Source organism: Panthera tigris, chromosome B4 (assembly GCF_018350195.1).
Source record: "Panthera tigris isolate Pti1 chromosome B4, P.tigris_Pti1_mat1.1, whole genome shotgun sequence".
Lineage (NCBI taxonomy): Eukaryota > Metazoa > Chordata > Mammalia > Carnivora > Felidae > Panthera > Panthera tigris.
In genome coordinates, this window is record NC_056666.1 from 97,596,661 (window position 1) to 97,603,096 (window position 6,436).

General features: G+C 37.6%; 1 long non-coding RNA gene across 1 annotated transcript; it reads left to right on the top strand.

The window, feature by feature from the left end:
- The first annotated feature begins 606 nt into the window (after nt 1-606).
- LOC122240119 lies at nt 607-2,917 on the top strand. Its single transcript, XR_006219458.1, has 2 exons — nt 607-825; nt 2,589-2,917. It is a non-coding gene; the product is annotated as an uncharacterized LOC122240119 (long non-coding RNA).
- Nucleotides 2,918-6,436: the final 3,519 nt, after the last annotated feature.

A 6,436-nucleotide genomic window follows, 5' to 3' on the forward strand; every position in this document is an offset into this window, starting at 1 on the left:
TAATGATGTGCGTGCATTATAATTTAATTACTAAATATCTCATGATGCTGATGATAGAAAGAATAAGTAGAAACACATATTATGAACTCTAATAATTTTACAACAGTTTCATGAAGTCATTTTTCTTGTTATTCTTTTGGAACTACTTTTAAAAAGTTCAGTGTCATTAGATGGTGTTTTTTTTTTAAATGTCAAAATATCACACTTTAAGATTTTAAAAAACTAATGTGACATTTCAAAAGTAAAGATCTACTGTATAAAGAACCATGCCATTCCTCAAACTTCTAACACATATTTTAGCTAAATGTATCTTCATGCACAATTTGCTCTTCTCTGAAAATCCTTTCTGTCCTAATAACTCCATTGTCTGTCTCTGCCTTAGCTCAACAATTCAAAAATCACATATTAACTGCCTACTATAGAACAAGTCTGTGCTAAGTTAGAAAGATACAAATATTAATGAAAACAACAATCCTTAACCTAGACCTCTTGTATTTCAATTGAGTTAACAAATACATGACATATAATTTCAAATATGGTACTGTGAAAAGTGCTATTATGAGATCACAGAAGATAGTCACTTATTGTATTTAGAAGATTCAGGAAAGTATTCTTCATGGAATAAAGTAATGCTTGAACTAAGATTTGAAGGATGCTTAATGTTAGATAAAAGGTGCCTGAAAATACATTTCAGAGAAAGGAACTAGCAAAAACTCAAGTACAGAGGCATAGAATAGTATAAAATGTTCCATGATCATTTCAGGCAGACTGCTTTTACTAGACTGTAAAGTAAATTCAGAACAAGATGGCATTGAGGCTGGAAAGGTATGTATGCGTCAATTTGTTAATATTTTTTAATCTCTTATTTTGGCTCACAAAATGAAAATTTTGTGGAAACATGAAGGTTCCTGGAGGCATAGTGGATTTTTCCCTTTACAAATGTTCTTGCTGTAAATATTATAGGAAAGGCACAATGACATCAGCAAAATATGAATTATCATTATCTTCTTAACAATAATTTAGGAAAGGAGAGCCTGGGTGGCTCAGTCGGTTAAGTGTCCGACTTCAGCTCAGGTCATGACTTCACCATCCGTGAGTTCGAGCCCTGCGTCGGGCTTTGTGCTGACAGCTCAGAGCCCGGAGCCTGCTTCGTATTCTGTGTCTCCCTCTCTCTCTGCCCCTCCCCTGCTTATGCTCTGTCTCTCTCTGTCTCAAAAATAAGGAAAAAAAACATTAAAAAATTTTAAAAAATAATTTGGGATGATGAAATACTAGTAACGATGACATTATTGTCTGGAATGGCTTTGTCACTTTCTTCCCTCACTGTCTGGCTTTAACTTTAAAGAATCATACATACCCCCCACCTTTTCACATTTCTGGGCAAGGGTCTTCCACCAGAACAACACTCCTGGTTTCTCATCCACCTCCCATGTTCACTGACCTGAAGTGAGTGCAATGACTTATCTAATGGGCAAATGGGGTAATGAAGGGGCCATGTGTAGCTTGGCTCACTCTAGTTCCTCTTCAGTTCTGGCTGCCTGTGATAAAAGGTGTTGCCCCAGTGCGTGTGTGGATATGTGAAGCTTGGGGGTTGTCCAGGTGAGCCAGTGACTGGGTTAAGTTAGTAGGTAGAATTCAGGGGTCAAGGATTACAAAGCCACTCGGACAAAAACTTAAGCATAAAATATGGAGACCATTATGAGCGAAAAACTGATATTATAATTTTCTCCTGTCTTTCCATTTCTTGGTTTGTTCCAACCTCAAACAGAGAAGAGAGGAATGCTATGAACTGTCCTTCTAGAACTCTAACATATATGAAGTAATCATTTAATATGTATTCCTAATTAAAGCCGGCACGCAACAATGTACTTGTAATTGTTTCCCTCGTTAGTTCACTTCATCATACCTAGAATCCAGTTGCTCATGATGCCAAGTCGTCCTTGCAGGCCTCCTTTCCTCAGATGAAACTGTTCTTCTCTATTCTTCATGAGGATACACATGCGCATTTAATGATCTTGTCTGTGGTAACAAGATAATGAGCGGTCATGGGTTTTTGAGCTACCATCACTAAATAATACATATACAGTCTAGCATATGTTCTCTGAATGGCAAGTATCTTATTTTAAAATTTATTTATTTATTTTGAGAAAAAGAGTGAGAGAGAGAGAGGGAGAGAGAGAATCCCAAGCAGGCACCTCACTGCACCTCACCCTACATGGGGCTCAATCTCACAAACCATGAGATCATGACCTGAGCCAAAATCAAGAGTCGGACGCTTAACTGACTGAGCCATCCGGGCATCCCATGACAGCAAGTATCTTAATCCAAATATGGGATCCTAAAACTAGAAAATTCACATTTGATGATGAAGTTACTTTGGAAAGGATGGGTCTTTTGGTGTGTTTAATAATATCAAATGGTAACTAAATATTTCATCTGAAAAATGTGAGTAAGCTTTGGCTGGAGCTCAGTAGAAGAGCCCTGGGTGACAACAGCGACTAAGACAATGATGGTGTGGGAAACATTGTAGGATATCTCATTCGACAATTTCTGACTTCTACTTCTTTGCCTGTCTCTTCTAAAAGCAGGATAATGAAATGCCAGCGTTCATGTTTTAGAGAGGTCATGCAACAGTGCTAGCCGATGTCAACAGAAGTCCCTGATTATGACCTTCTTTCTCAAATAAAAGAATGTTAGAAGGAAGCTTTGATGCACCCTTATCTGCTACTTTGTGTGCAGAAAAAAAGAGAGATGCAGAAGTCATCTTGTAACAGTGAAGTCAGAAATCGCGTGCTGAAGATAATTCCTGGCTGACATCCTTGAGCAGTATGTGAAAACAAAAGCCCTATGTTTAAGCCCTTGTTAATTGGGTATTCTGCTACTAATTGCCAGAAATAAAAAGTACGTTTCAATTTTCTATAGATCCTCATTCTTAGTTGTGGACACCTGAAACTAATCTAGCTGTCTTATTCATTAAATAATTGGTTAGTGGAAGTCATCTAACAGAATTGTTGGGATGGCCTTTAAGCCTGGGCACTACATTTCCAGAAGTATACGTAAGGATAACATATCCAGGAAACATGCCCAATCATACCATAAGGTCATTAGAAAGGAAAAACATTGCCATTGCCCCTACACAATAGGAACTAGACACTCTGGCACAACTGCCCCAGGAGACCCACATGCAACAGCTGCCTCGTGTTTTTTATTTTCCTCATCCATGCTTCATGGGGGTTCACGTACATGACAGAGCCGAAGTCCCACACCTGCATTCTACCTGATAGGATGTTTGGAAAATGCGCCTTGTGAGTTGTCAGCCTCTATTGTTCAAGAAAGTAAGACTATGAAGCATGGAAATGAGTGGTGAGTGAGCTAATATAAAGTGTCTGCAACAAACTGTGCCAACCCTGATTGGTATTGGCTTCCTGGAGTGGTGCCCTGAAGATTGCCAAACATATGCAGGCTCAGCAAGAAAGAGTGACATGATTCATTAGCGATGTCTGCTGAGATACAGAGAGGGAGAGTTTGGATATGCCTGCCACTCACTGTTCCATCCCCAAGCAAAGACGCAAAGAAGCAGCAGCTGGGGAGTGGCAACTGAGGAGCTGAGACAGATAAATAATTATAGGAAAGGAAGATCTGGAGGATACTAAACTACTATAATAGTTGAGCTTGCTCAGAAGCTGGAGGAACAGAGATAACAAAGGGAGATGAGAATTAAAGTGGTACAATCCTGTAACAGAGATACTCAAACTAATTCTCTTCTCCTGCGTTGAGGGTATTTTGGCCTCTGTTCAGTCAATCCTTAGTTTCCAGGCAGAAAAATATCACAAATAAACTTGAATTACATTGTGGCTGTGCATCTCTATAAGATTAAATCTTACAAATCTTTATAAGATTTCCTGCCTCTGAAATCTTATGAAGGAATAGCACATGAAAGGGCCCTTCACTTCAAGATCTGTGGAAAAGAATGGACCAACACACATTATATAAATATGAATTTCTAGAACCATAAACCTTATCTGACCATTTCATTTTATATGTGAAGAATCTCTGACCCAGAGATATGCTGTGACTTATTCAAAGATTTTAGCAGAGTACTATCTACTTCATCACCTTTCAGGCCTATGCCTTTTCTGTGTACTCACATATTCATTCAATCATCTATATTAAGACGGCACTTTGCTGAATACTATAGATGATACAAGACATAAATAACCAAGAGTTCCGAGATCAAGCAGTTTATGAGTAAGTAGAGGAACAAAGACACACAAAGATTTTATTCTTTACAAAGTCCAAAAAAAGGGAAGTCACAATGAAATGATGTATACAATGGGAACATCTCAAGTTTTTGAACCAATGAACAGAAACTAGCTCTATCTGAAATGGAAGAAAGCGAGTTTATTAAAAGAATCATTGGAAAGACCAAAGAACCAAGCTGTAAATTAATTGCCAGGGATCACGCGCGTGCACACACACACACACACACACACACACACACAAAACCCACTGCAGAACCAGTATGTTAGAGAGCATTCCTTCGAGCACCAGACACTTCTGTTTTCATAAATGTCACCTTTCATGATCAAACACTGCTCTCCCTAGCTGAGAAAGAGAACCTTGTTTACGAGCTATTGAGTCAGTGTTGGCTACGTGAGAGGTTGAGATAGTGAATAGCTAGCATTTTTAGTTTTTAGACAAGGAGGGCATTTTTTATCCTCTGCCAACATTCTTAAAGAATTCTCCAAACATAATCAGATGATCAAAGGCTAAGTGGCCATAAATCTTGAAAGGTGTACACCCACAAAACTACATGGTATAATGATTCTCCCAGTAGAAATGATCATAAGAATAATTCAAGCCAAACTTATTTCTTTTCCACGCCGTATCTCTAGGAATGAGAATAATTGTTAGTTATTCCACAAACCATCACAGTAGTAGGAGAGTTATACAGGGATTTTATATTGATTTATATAAACACACATACACCTGAATGGCAAAGATTGTGTAAGTAAGTACATATATGAAGCAAGGCGAATATAATTTGGTCCCTTCTCTTAAAAAGAAAACTGTATTCTAAAATCAATCTCAACATCAACATCCATCATCTTGCCCCAAACCAAAGTTCCTGATTTGAGCTAATAGGTTTTAATTCTTTGTCTCCCAGGGTAAAAATCTTTCCAGTCAGTGCACCTTCTGGAAATGAAGGGGCAAGCATTTCCTCTCCTCTAAAGCTAAACCCAAGCTCTGTTAAAGAAATAAGTTTTGCATTTTAAGCACATTCTCTTGATACTACAGGTAACATAAAAGACATTTAGACAATCAAGTCATTTTCTCTTTCCTGCTAATAATGTTTGCTTATATTGAGTATATTCAGCCGGCACATTCGCTCTAATCATTAGATTTATATTTTACGGTAACCAGTGCAGGTGTTACCTAATAACCCTTCACTGAAAAAGAAATTCACCTTATTGAAGGAAAACAGGGAGGATAAATCATACATGAAAACATGTAGATGAGATATTAACAATACCCCTGAAACTTGTTATCATCTCTAGACTGGTGGTTTAACCTTTAGAGAAAGTAAATAATTTGTTCCTTTCTCCTGTGTGTCTATATCATTTTAGCAGCTTTATAAAAAGCAGTTCTGTTTCCACTTTTTCATTAGCTTTTCAAGCACAGACATCTGTCACCAAACAACTTCCCAGAAGCTGTGGCCAAATTGGATGGAAACTATATTTGCGAATGTGTATTTATAAATAAAGACCTGCCTGAGACTCAATAATACTTTGCTTTTATTCTTCTTGTGGAAATTTTATTCTGAAATCGATCGACTCTAAATACATTTTTCTTCTGATTATATTATGATACTGAAAGCTGAAGATGAATAACTTCATTTATAATGAAATCCATGGAACTTAAAGGTAAAATACTATTTCTTGCTTTTTCTCTTGCAAAAGTCAACATCTTTTTTCCCCTTTCAATGACTTGTTTGTATCTTTTCCTTTTTCTTTTTTTGAACTGCTTTATTGAGGCATAATTGACATACAAAAGCTGTACATATTTAATGTATTCAGCCTAATGAGTTTGGATGTAAGTGAACACCCATGAAACCATCACCACTATCTAAAGGGCTTTTGCTTTGAAGCCCTTTTCAACATGAAGTTCCATGGTTCTCTGATTCTCAGAGTGTTCAGACATAAACAGAGCATTGCATTAGTGCTCAGCATTGGGCAGTGACAGAATGTCCCATCTCTGCCCTCAGACAGCTTTATAGCCAAGAGGGTGAGCAATATTAAATGTTTAAAGTTACAGATTAAAAAGGTGGTCTTGCATGTAACAATGTGGAACAGGGGTGTGGCTGAAGTACCCAAAAGCTTACCATGGTAGAGTGCCATCATTTGTGTGCCTACCCCAATAGACAGTACAAAGAGCA